The following is a 13,367-nucleotide window of genomic DNA, read 5'->3' as shown; positions in this document are numbered from 1 at the left end:
TGCAGCTCAGGTATCGGCAGTACGATCCCTGTGTTGTCAGGGGGCTACAACACAGAGGGTACATGACGACCCCACCACAACGGGCTGGCTACTGTGCTGGATTTCTGGTGCCATGGAAAGTGCATCATGATCGCTGGTGCAGATGGGGACGCACTATGGGCGTAACTTGTACAACCAATCAGGCGTTTAGGCCCAGTTTGAGGAATAGTGGGTATGGTTACAACGCCGGTACAATGCTGAGTGCCAAGGTCTTAGTGCACTTAGGACCAGTGGTACACCACGCAAGGTGTCCTTCCCCAAAAGGCTCGTACTTCTGTAGAATTTTGAAATATGGAGGTCAAACCCCAAGGGGGACCATCACAGGGAAGGCCGAAACGGTTGAAACTCCTTTTAGTCACCTCTTACGACAGGCAAGAATACCTCGGGCCTATTCTTACCCCGGACCCACAGGGGGATGATATGAAGTAGATCGCTTGTAGTTGCAACCTTAGCTAGACGGTCGGCGAGTTAGTTTCCTGGAATGTCTATGTGGCTCTGTGTCCATATGAAGGCAACTCCCTATCCAGAGCAGTAGGTGTCATCCAGTATGTCCTGGGTGATGGCGACCAAAAGGTTAAGGATACCACAGTGTTACACCTTTTAAGCAACTCGTCCATCTCCACAGATAAAGTTCTTCGACGTCTGGGATTTGACCTACCGCAAAGCCTGAGTGATGGCAACAAACTCTGCAGTGAGTACTTCTCGTGTCCCTGTGCATGCGCAAAATGTGTATCCTAACCTGTCTTCGACTTTCGATCCGTCTATGTAGATGCATATCGACGTAGTACAATGGTGGAGAATTGAAATGAACACGTGTCTGAGAAGGATAGCACCAGCGCCCTTCTAGGGGCCACGAAAGAGGTCCATCTGTATCAGATGACACCGCACAGCCCACGAGGGGTGTCTAAGTAGAGCTGTAGGAACACCGACTAACACAGGCTGCTGGAGCTCTTTCAGTACAATACCGAGTCAGAACCGGGCTGGTCTTCCCAGTTTTGCGAGATTCGCTGACAGTCTGGACTGTTGGTTGTGGAACAGATTTGAGTGACACGTATGTGTAGGTACGTGACTGATGGTGGCTGGGTAACTTGCCTGAAGCTGATGCCATTTAACCCACAGAGGTGGGACACTCGCTTCCACCAGGAGGCTGTAGCCAGGGCTCTTTAGGAAGACCACCGTTGCCAGCCGCAAGCTAGTGTGGTGGTCCAGCAAGCTCAGTAAAGACGGTGCTGCCGACCCACAGTTAACACATTCATAGTCGAAGCAGGTTAAAATTAGCACTTTGCAAAATTTCCGAAGAACAGTTGGGTCCGCAGTCCACGAGGAACGGCTAAGAGAGCAGAGCTTTCAGCTTTTGCATTTAAGTTAACCTTGAGCCACAGTCCTGAGTCGACAAAAATACCCAGAATTAAAAGCAATTTGTGTAAGTTCTTATGGGGCCAAACTGCAGAGTTCATCGCTCCCTAAGCCTACACACTACATAATGTAAGTAACTTACGCTATAAAAACGCGCGCGCACACTCACGCCAAAGGGATGTCTATAACTTTGGTCGGGGGGAGCCGCACGGACCATGAAAAGGCGGCTGGGACAGCGCGGCTACCCAGTCTTAATGTGGAGTCCAGTAACGGCCGGAATACAGTCTGTTGCATTTCAAAGGTAATCCCGCTATTTGATTTTGATCAAAAGTTTATGTAATGGACTATTATGTACCACAAACTAGTATAGGATTTCGAACATTCGGTGGTCGATGTTTCCTCTAGTACCTGCTTCAATAAATGGTAAAAATCACAAAGTTTCCACTGCTAAAGAAACTTATTTCACTCTCAGAGAATCATCGAATAACCAAATGCGAATGGTAGTGTTCCAATTCGAGAAGGGCCTACAGAAGTTCTATCTTCCATTACACCACAAGAGTAACTTTTCAAAGTATACGAAATTACGTATGCCGTGGGAACAGTCGACACCGATGAAGAGGATGTCCCTCACAGACATACGAACAGGGCCACTGCACGCACTAGTTCAATAACATCGAGATTAATATTACCAGCTTGAAAACGATTTCTTTATTGCTGTAGCAGAAGTAGTTGTTTGCTTCGCGAATTACGACATTTGTAATGGCTGACGACCCCGACTGTCCCTGCAGCTCCTTATCCATTACCCAGTCTTCCAGTTGCTGCTTGAACTGCTGGGTTCTCTCTTTGAACTTTTGTCCCATTCGCCCTTCACATCCGGACGCTAATATCGTGTTCGCCTTCGAAGGACAAATTATGAAGAGAATCTTTGGGCCTGTCCAGGAAAGGAGCTCGTGGAAACGTAGACAGATCCAAGAATTTTATGAGCTGATGCAACTGAACATCGTTCAAAAACTGAAAGCGCGGGAAATAAGATTAACACGCCATATTGCTAGGAGACAAGGCACCTCTAGGGCAAAAGCCATACATATGGGAAGGCCTGTTGGGACTCGTCCAGTCGGAAGACCCAAAGCGATGGATGAGCTACATGAGGGCCTTTGCCAGCTATGAGTCAGTAACAAATGGATCCAAAGTGCACAAGGTCGTCATCTATGGAGGAACATTGTGAGATCGGCACATCAACTATAGGGTTCTCTATCGCTGATTTGATGATGATAATGATGCGAGGTAAGCAACAACGGTGCAGTAACAGGTTGCACTATAATGTATTGTTTATTAAGAAAATGATTTTCCAAAAAACCTGGAAGCTGTAGGACATTTTATCTGGAAAAATTGTGAGGCTTGTGACAAATAGCAGTAAAAGTGATGACAAATGAACGGGGCGGAAATTGTCAAAGTATCTCCAACGCACACACTTAGTAACGCAGTTCGTGGCTTCAAGCTATTCCTATGTTTGCAGATCTGAGAAAGTAGTGGGTGTTTGAATTCAACCAAGTGCGACTTCGCGACAAATGTTTGATACTCTTCATGCTATTAATTATTTCCTGAGCTAAGTGAGTGATTTCAAAAAGTCATACACGAACGTTTGATAGGCTGAAAGGTCAAAAAACAGCGACAATAAGCTATCCCGTCAATGTTTTACTTTTATGGTCAAGTAGTTACTTCCATGAATCTAAGCTTCATTAACGACGTATTGAAAGGTTCAAGCCGATCGCGGGGTGATGCTTCTAATTTCCAACAAGAAAATGGAATTAATCATTCGCTGAAGTCAAGTTTGAACTTAAGCTGTTTCTGCATGCGAGTTACGAGTTTAACGACAGCGACTGTAAGGGTCAAACGACCTACCGAAGTTCTCTATATTGTAATTTGGTTCTGTGCATCTAATGGCAGGTTCCTACCTGTGTCAGCTGATGTTTTGAAAATGAAACATTTAGAAATGCCCAACTGTCTTACACGCTATATACCAAGTTGGCGACTTATGACGACCTCACCGACAGTTTGAATGAGATGTTGGCCGGACGTGGCGCGTATGCCGCCGGCCCGTATTGTTTTGACTACAGTAATACCCTGGCACCCGAAGTGAACTTTCCAATGCACGAGTTCAGCAGAACACTGAAACTGACTCTTGGCCAATTTACCCCAGGCAGTAGTGTCAAAGGGCTTTCTGCTGAGTGCTCTGTACCTTGCTCGAAGTTCTCTGAGGACAGGTGGAAAGGGTATCCATTTGAGGAGATCGCCACATATCTCCCGAAAGCAACCAAAATTTACCACAAGATGGAGGTGCCTACTCATACAGCATTTCGGTCCGAAGATGACCACAGGCGTGATCGAAACCGGTTAGCAGAGTAAATAAATTTGTGACCAGGACTGAAAAAAATGGTTCAAATGGCTCTGAGCACTATGGGACTCAACTGCTGAGGTCATAAGTCCCCTAGAACTCATAACTACTTAAACCTAACTAACCTAAGGACAACACAGACATCCATGCCCGAGGCAGGATTCGAACCTGGGACTGTAGTTATCGCGCAGTTCCAGACTGTAGCGCCAGAACCGCTCGGCCACCAGCGGCTGGCTGACCAAGCCTGATTTTAATAGTAACTATTAGTAATGACATTGATCACCCTCTGCTCTCACGATGTATGCGAAAGTAACCAAAATTCAGATTGTCGCAATGCACTATTACCAAGGGGTGGAATAACGCAGGCACTTATCAGGGGGACTGCATCCAGCAACACAACAAATAAGAATAGGCAACGCGGTAGGTAAGGAGCCGTTTTCTTCATTTTAGTACGCCAAAATGCCGTACATTGGTGGAGAAAATAAGCTAGGTGAGGACGTGGTCCCTAATATATGGATTTCTCGGAACAGTGCAAGCGAATAGCTAACCTACAGAATTATTTTTTACGGTTTTAGGTGGGAGAAAGGAGACTCGACAATTCGACCGCTGGCTAGAGCTGTGTGATTCTTTAAGGTAACCCAGCGCAATCAGAGGCAGGAGACAATACATACTACTCTGTGGAGCACAGACCCAAAGACTACGTTTCACGACAGACGAAATGACACTGCTCTGCTTTCCGCTGGATACCTCAGTGACATTTTTGTCTCACAGACTTATCGCTCCATGTGATAGCTTGAATTTGCACAGTGGTATCCCTCTGTACCACCAGCAGTCTTCTAGTCAACACGAAGAGTTATTGTTACATTATCTGGCGACATGAGCTGGTTAACAAGGAAAAAAGTTTTAGTATCTTAAATTCACTTACACTCACAAATAACTGGACTGACAGGCATAGTTGCATAGCTAACTTCATTTCCCTTTCCGGTATGATTGCTGTTATCCATCCTTCCTTTTTACATGTAATTGCTCTTATCAACCCATGGCTCTGTGGTGCTGAATTACTAACACTTGAAAGTTCACTATTACTGACGCTACCTCCTTGGTAAGCAGCATTGCCAAATTTGAACTATTTTTGCTGTCAATATCCAGGATTCGATACTTGGACCAGAACTCTTTTCAACAGCATTCATTAAAATTCGTTGCCTAAAATTTTATTGAGCGCCTGAATGCTTCGGGGAGCCAACTGCCTCTCAGTAGCCCGACTGAGGTATTGTGTCAGACCATGAGGGCTCAGCCCGATCGCCACTTCGTAACTTAGCGTCCTCGAATGACATATGAAACCAATCATCAGTGCTCTAAATGTGGCCAACTAAATGCTTCATACACTTCTGGCAGCTTACGAGTCATCGATATCTTTAGCTCATTAGAAGAAGTAACAACTGTTATTGACCACAAATTTCAAGAAATGCAGCAGTTGTTTTGTCCTTGAGTGCAGGAAGAATAGCTATCAAAGCTTGAAAATACTGTATTCTTAATATGACAGTAAAGATAATTAAGTACACAGGAGAAACTGTTATACTCTTCACTCACTATGTTGGACAGATGTCTCATTGAAGTTCAGAAGGAAAAAAATCATCAGAATGTTCATTTTTGTTCGCAGAAAAATGTGCACCACCGCACAGTGCACCACCGCACAGTGCACCACCGCACAGTGCACCAACCTATTTTGATACAGGCGGTACTTATTGTTTCGCTTTCAATGTAACCAACAATTCAAATCATTCAGTATCTGTTGGCTGTGTTATGAATTACAGAGTCCGTTGACACATCAGAAAGAAGTGAATACCAGCATGAAAGTGTATGCTAGTGAGGTACACCGATGGCAGTTTTGATTTGCGGACGTTATACTCAACCAAGCCCATGCAACTGGACATCTTTACGCAATGCAACTCTCAGAAGCTGTCAGTTTGGTCCAAAAGGAATACATTTCCGGTCGTGTTCCTCGAAATGTCAATGCCTTTCCAGTTATTCTAAGATTGTCAGCACGCTACAGGGAGCAAGTCTGTACAAGGTGAGTCGGACAAGGTCGCCAACATATTGAAAATCCCCACGAGATTTCAAGCAATCCCTGCGTTGCAGGGTATTACAGATACCGACAGAGTGCTGGAAGACTATCTGCGAAGGGCCACTGGAGATGCAGTGACGAGTCATACCAAGTTACGAAGAGGGCTTTACCACCTGGACATTGTTCCAGCATCCTGCTTGACATCCTGCAGCATGTATGTCTCTCGAAGCCTGGACATTGACGTAACGGAATCGCCGGCAGAATTCTGAACTGAACCCCAGTAACATCTCCGTAAACTTTTACAGATCATGCCACACGGGTGCAGTGCTATGAAACGCCGAAGGAGGGCATAATTTTTACGGTGTCCATCACTGAAAGTTTAATGACGAGGATCTTTCCACTTTGAAATGTTATGTAAAAGATCGAGGACGTAATGATGCTTTGTTGTGTATTTCACTGTTGAGAGATGAATCTATGATTTAGGACTGTACCCAGTCGTCAGTTATTGCTCAATGGAGTAAGGGAGACGGCCTAAGCCATTTTACCCTCCTTTTGAACAGTATAATTAGTTGATGTGACTATTTTCCATAAATTACTTGTTCATTGTTAATCCAGTTTCTTCTTTGTAATAATTAGCAGTGGGAGTGTTACCTTCCTGCAACTTTAGGAAACTATGTACCACACATAGAAAAGCTTCATAGCTCCTACAGGAGTTATGTTGACGACACCACCATTGTATTGAATGGAACCGATATTTAACGAAATGAATGTGTGACTAATTTTGAATGGCTAATATAATGTTGGAAATGAATTTGAAAACTGGGGAATGTACTTCCTGGCTTTAGGAATGTGTTACAGTTGAGCGAGTTTTTCGAAAGCCCCAACAAACGTTCTCAGATAGCAGCCAGTTCCTGGCAATTTAGCTGTGTGCCCATTATCGATTCCCAAAAGTATCTAAGGAGATTGATGAAAAGACTGCAATGCTCTGGAGATTGCAATACAGTTTTATTTGCGAGAGAATAGTGCACACAGTGGAAGATGAGAGATAAGAGGACGACAGAAGACAGACTGCGTAGATGACGGTTTGAGGGAGGAAGCTGGATGAGAAATAGTAGTATAGAGCGAAGTAAAATTCAACAGCCATTCCAAGAATACCGAATCTGCACGATTGGGAAAAGGCAGAGGAGAAGGAGATTAACATGAAGCGTAAGAGGAACAAAGACACCGCACAAACTATTTTAACAAATGTGCAGGAAAGAGGAAGTTATATTGTGACCAAGCTTATAGCTGACGTCTTAAGTATTGGAGGCTATGCTGACCCTTGACATGCTGAGCTCTCTCTCAGGTGTATCAACGTGTGAAGCAACTAATAGAAGTTGCCACAGATTTTAAAATCTTAAGGGTTCGTTTACGACTTACACCTTCCAAATAACTGAATCTTAATTGCCACTATTCTGGAGTACTGTTGCGCGGTCTGTGAACGTCGTCCATGTTCTCAGTTAATCCTATCTGCTAAAGGTCAAACAAGAGCAGAACGTTTATTACCGCAATATAGTAGAGAGTGTGTGTCACTGAAATGACACAGCAATTTCGTGAGAAGCTACAGTCGCACCGGAGAACACCTTTGTTTCATAGGTGTCCGCCCCAAATTCTGTCACCAACATTTTCCTCCGAAGGCGGAACAGCTACACAGGGAGAAACTATGATCTTAAAATGAGGGGTACAGTGCTCACACAGAAACATGAAAGTAACTTTTTTCCACACATTGTACTTTCGTTTTGACAATTTCCTGCTATTATCATTCGTTTCATTAGGTATAATTTTAGTGCTAGTTATAATTTTTCCTTTTATTGTTTTATTCTTCAGATTCCAGTACAGTCGTTATTTCACCCTTACTTCACTACCCTCATAGGTCTGCTTCTAATGATTAAGTTACTGTAAATATACTACTTTGTTAATTAGTAACAATCCTAGAAATACGGTTCTGTCAATCCTCCTGTTGCATTATTGCTCTTCTTCAATCATTTTTGTTACATTACTATTTTCTTTCATTACGTATTTTCTCGTACCTTAACATCTCACCATCTGTCCATGTATTGTCGATCTCTGTAAGATTCACCCACTGAGTACTGCTACACTTTCTCTGGGCCCACGTGCCCGTCCTTGAACCTCACCCCACCACCCCTCCCTGCTGCCTTCAGGTTCGTTTGAGCAGTTACCAGCGGTCTCATGTGCATGCGCAGAGCTGAAGTCGCGTATGAGCAGTGTTTTCTCCCGCTTTCTGGCTACTTTAAGTGGGGCTGCCTGCTGTATGAGCAGTAGCAGCAAGCTGCCAGACACTACCCTGAAAAATGTTTCTGGCGCAGCCAAGCAGCCTGATTCGCTCATCCGCAGTGGTGTGCGAGTTGGAGTGGGGGGCAGACCTCACGTGCGTGTTTACTCTTCATTCCTTTCGAAGATGATGTGGCAGTAGGTCTGCTCTCTTGCTGCTTACGCTCCATCGTCGTGAACTGTAAGGTAAGCATTTTATTTATTCTCGTATAACGTCACCTTTACTAGGCCAAGTGCGAAGGAATTGCATGTGGTTGAAACTTGAAATTTATTAATACTATTTATTCCATATGTCCAGCGAATCTGAATCAGATTTTGCGTGGAGCGATGAGGAGCTGGAAATATTCCAACCGCAGTAGAGACAAAGGATCGAAAATTATGTAGAGAATGTGGTGCCACACTGACAGGGAATTTGTAGATCATTTTCGGGTGCGGCGTCACGTGGCAGATGATCTTAGCGAAAGGTTTAGGAATTCAAGATTCCATAATTAGACAGGGAGAAATGGTAACTGCTCCCACTGCACCACATCTTTATGTTTTTGTGCTTTGCTGGCCACGAAGCTACAGGTTGCAGGGATGTCGCACATAGGTTCAGTATCTGTATTTCTTCTCTGCTGTGTGTTATACAAATAGTTACTAACATCAGTGATTTATGAAGAGAAGTTATAAAGTGGACGTCTGCTGAAGAAAGGGTAGAGATTGAGGCTCATTTCTGGGGAAATGTGCGATTGGAGCAATCGATGGTACACACATTAGAACTGATAGTCGTCAGAAAGATCACAGTCGTATATGAATAGGAAGAATAATTTTTCTATTCAACTGCAAGTAGTTTGTGACGATAAATGACGGATTAGAGACTTATTCGTCGGCTATCCGGGCTCTGTGCATGACGGGAGAGTGTTCAGGACGTCCACACACTACCCAATGCTGGAAGAAAATTTGGAGATTTTCATCTCTTGGGTGACAGTGGCTATCCCTGCACCATAAATTCATTAACACCGCTCATAAATGCAGAGCATTTGTCTAGAGTGCAATGTGACCAATATGACTCTCAAAAGTAACAAATGTGTTGTAGAACACTGCTTTGGCCTGTTGAAGCAGCGTTTTAGGGAATTATAACACTTGGAATTGGCGAGTGTGAAAGAGATGGCACACTTCATCCGAGCGTGCTGTGTGCTTCACAATGTCGCCGTGGAAGATAACTTGGAGTTAGGGGACAACGAAGGTACATAACTGTCTCATTTCATTATTTTACTACATTCACAAATTTGTAAACGCTACTGACATAAGCTTAATATTCATGTAACTGAATTCTTGTGAGTGTTTTTAAGTATCTGATCCACACAGGTGAAGATTATGAACCAGTAGTTGGCTTTTACATCAGGGATGGCAAGGAGCATTACCAAGAGGAACCTTAATTGCAGTCCAGCTGCAAATGTAAAAGCAGCATCAGATGTCCCATCACCAACATATGGCAACAAATGGAAGTGAAACCGTATCGGATGAAAGTATACCCTCTGATTAACAGCTTTAGTTACTCCTTTTTTAGTATGGCAAATAACCGAAAAATGCCATAAATTGTTTAGCATTGGATCGTGTAGTCTTCCGACACGTTTGGTTATTTGTTCAAGATGGAGCTGTTAACATCGCAATTCGCGAAATCTCGAGGCCTCAGTGGACCCGAAATTCAGTGTCATTAGTAGTATCGTTTCAGTGATGTGAGTTTGTTTCGTAGCTGTATGAAAGCTTCCAGCTTTTTCACCATGTTGAAGTGTACACACAGGGCTCGAGACATACATATGCATATCCCCCCGTTAGTAAATCTGTCTCATCGACTCACCCGGCCTTGTACATTTGAACCTGCCTGACAGCTGTTGTTAGGACACCTGTGCAGACAGCCTTTCCATACTGTGACCTAAATAGCACTGCCTATTAGATGTTATAAATTTCATGTGAACCATTAAAAAGATCGACGACGAGCGCTATCGCCACTCCCAACAATTCTCGTATTGTAATCATCTTCTGTCGTCTTCTCTGTGGCCACACTGTGTAATCTTCTCTGCTGCATGGTCGGAAACAGCTGACAGGCCACATTTCTTAGCATCTCGCCTCCAGCCGCACCTCTACACCATTTTCGAACAACACTACAGAAAAATATAGAACGACTAAGTTTTATTTAACAATAACTATACAGATTGTAAATGTATATGTAACGGTTAGACAAAAATCTACATTTTACTGTGATGTCAACCATAACATATTTTGGCCTGTTAAAATTTTTCAGTTTTGTAACTACATAGTTCCCGAGATATTTTATTCCTAAATTTTCTTTCAATATCTTCTTTTAGTGCATGTAATTTGTCTGTAATATAGTGAACATAAGTATATATTTGTGATTCCAATATAGTGAAAATGGAAGAACATCCCAATAACAAAAATAAAATCGAGACCGAAACAAAATTCAATTCGAACTAAAAGTGGGGCCTTGTGTAAGCTAGGCCATATGTCAAGTGACAGTGGTAAGTATGTCTAAGGTTATATATCTTACTTTGAAGGAACTACAAGTCTCTGGGAAAGATCATTGGACATTTTCTTGTATATCTGATTCTGGCACAATAAAAATGTAGGAGTGAACGCGACCCTTCATAATTCAATTTTTTTGACCCCGAGCAACCCATTAATATTCCAAAAGTTCATTGATAATATAACCTTTCTCCATATTTTTCTTTGTCATGAATTATTTTCTCTCTAGTCTGGTCATTTTAACAGCTTGATAATATGAATTTGTCTTACATTTCATTTTATTGATCTTTTCCCCCTTTATAAAAAGTTAGTGATTTTTGGTTTATGGAACAATTTCTCGAAGACGAGAGATGGTTCAAGCGTTAGCTACCCATGTGGAACTGCTATGTTAAAAAGAGAAAAGTCCAATCAGAGCATTTTTCCTCTACGGACAGTGAGTATAGTCTATGCTGATTAATGTCACACCTACAATAAAGCATTAATTCCATTTTGTGCTGCTATAAAATTAAATTATTAATATGTTTTTGTTCATTACTTTTGCCATATAATGTAGCGAAAGTGTATTAGTGCCCTTTCCAGTTCATATAATATTTTACTTTTTACATCACTTATTAAAAATGAAAATGTGCACTCAGGTGTAAATTAGTCCACAATGAATGTGTGACGTTGGAAACCAGGGTGAAATTTGGCGCCACTGTAACATCAAAAACTGCTGACCCCTGGGCTTTCTTCATGTACCTTGCCATTTAAGTTCGCCCTTACACCGCTACAGTGAACTTCAGTAACGGTGAAGAACGAGCGGCTGAATTGGAATCCATGTCTTTCATTCTTGCTACCAGTTTTGACACCAAATGGAGTCATCTTCAGGCCTCAAGCGTGAACTGCCATTCACAACCGTTCATGTGTTGTGAATGCGAAGTTACTCTTGGGGCCTAAGGATGACTAGATACCAAGTGATCTTGTAGCATGAATAAACGATATCGATTCCAACACAGCCGCAGGCTTTTCTACTATTTAAGTACTTCATGTCCGTCTGAAGTGATGGGTTACCAGCGACACTACAGACGAAGGTCTTACGTATCTTTGTATCGAAGTTCAAAATTATGGCCGGAGTAATACTTTTACTCCGTTGCGTTGCGTGGTTTTAGTCCATGTCACGTATTTATGCTCTGTGAGAAATGTTGCAGATGTCATAGAGGGTTTTCTTTATGTTAGTGCCTGCTACTGTTTAATCGTCTGATGTAACCACTTGTAAAAAACCGAACTTCTAAACAGTTTTTGTGGATATTGTGGTAAATAGCACAGTCGATGGCCACATTCGTACGACACTGATCCTACAATTAATGTTTAATGGGAAGTTTACCAATGTGAAGTGCAAGCACACTAGCAGTGTGAGCAAGTAACAAGTCAGGAATGGATATTAAACGTTTTGTAATTGTGAACAGTGGCCTACTGCTTTTAGCCAGTTGCACAGTAATTCATCAGACAACGCTGATGAAATAATTGTAAACAAGCGACGGGAAGAAATAAGGACTTCTGTAACTAAAGCAGGTGAAGAAGTTCAAGGAGACAAAAAGCTAACTAAGAAGAATTGTATCAATGAGACATGTGAACAAGCTGTGAAGGCCAGGAAGAGAGCAAGGGCGGTACACATCCTGGACAGTGTGCCGAACAACAGGAAGCAGGCAAAACCTTAAGAATAGAAACGAATATGATTCGGAGATAATTCCTACACTGTGTATGTCCAAGGCAATATTATTAACTGTAAAAGTGAAATCTCTGCGTGGATGAATAATTGACTTTCTGCCTTTTTCCCAGCAGAACAGAGGCAGCAGCAGAGGATGTTAATGTTATACATTAGAGGCACTTTCTATGGGTATCCAATGGAAGCCCTACTTAGTACAGATGCGGTATGGCTCTATGGCTCCCCCCCCCCCCCTCTCCCTTTGGGAGGGTTTTCGTTGTGCGCCTACCTGTGACTCACCATCTCTGCTGTATTATTATCGTATCGTCTATTAGTATCTTCAATATTTATATATTAAATGTACTAATGGATGTAGCCTGCGTCTGCAGGTTACATTATTGTGTAAAAATTTTAAGTAACCAGTTGAGAATTTCTCAAAATGACTTCTTTTCTTTGTACATTAATATAGGTGGTATGTCATGGTTCTGTTATTGTGTTTAACAATTTTTCACCCTACCTCGAAACTTGAAAAAGCTTAGATGGTTCTCCTGACGCTAGTTTCTTGCTATCTTCCTGACAGGAGCCAAAACAGCTAGCGTATCAGTGATCATTGAGCGCTGGGGTTTGGGCTGCCATGTGGGTGTGCCCTGGCCTGACAACCAAGGTGTGCAGGGAGTAATCTGCTTCATCCGCCAGGTGAGTTAGTCAGTCGGGCAGTGGCGTATTCCTTGTATTTATCCTCGAGAGTTATTAAATGCTGAAGATACACGGAGTGCCTTTCCACATGAGAACAATACAAACGTTCAAGGAGAAACCGCAAACATAACTCAAGGTGGAGAAAGAGAAATGAGGAAACAGAAGGATAATAAGATACGGTAACGGCAGAGAAATTGAAGGCAGGGGAAGGAACTCTTCAGAAAGAGCTATACAATCTCATAAGAAATCCAGGAGGAGTGGAAATCACCCGCCATCAT

This window comes from Schistocerca piceifrons, chromosome 10, assembly GCF_021461385.2.
Source record: "Schistocerca piceifrons isolate TAMUIC-IGC-003096 chromosome 10, iqSchPice1.1, whole genome shotgun sequence".
In the NCBI taxonomy this organism is placed as follows: domain Eukaryota; kingdom Metazoa; phylum Arthropoda; class Insecta; order Orthoptera; family Acrididae; genus Schistocerca; species Schistocerca piceifrons.
The sequence above is the reverse complement of the archived record's forward strand: the minus strand, read 5'-3'. Positions refer to the sequence as shown.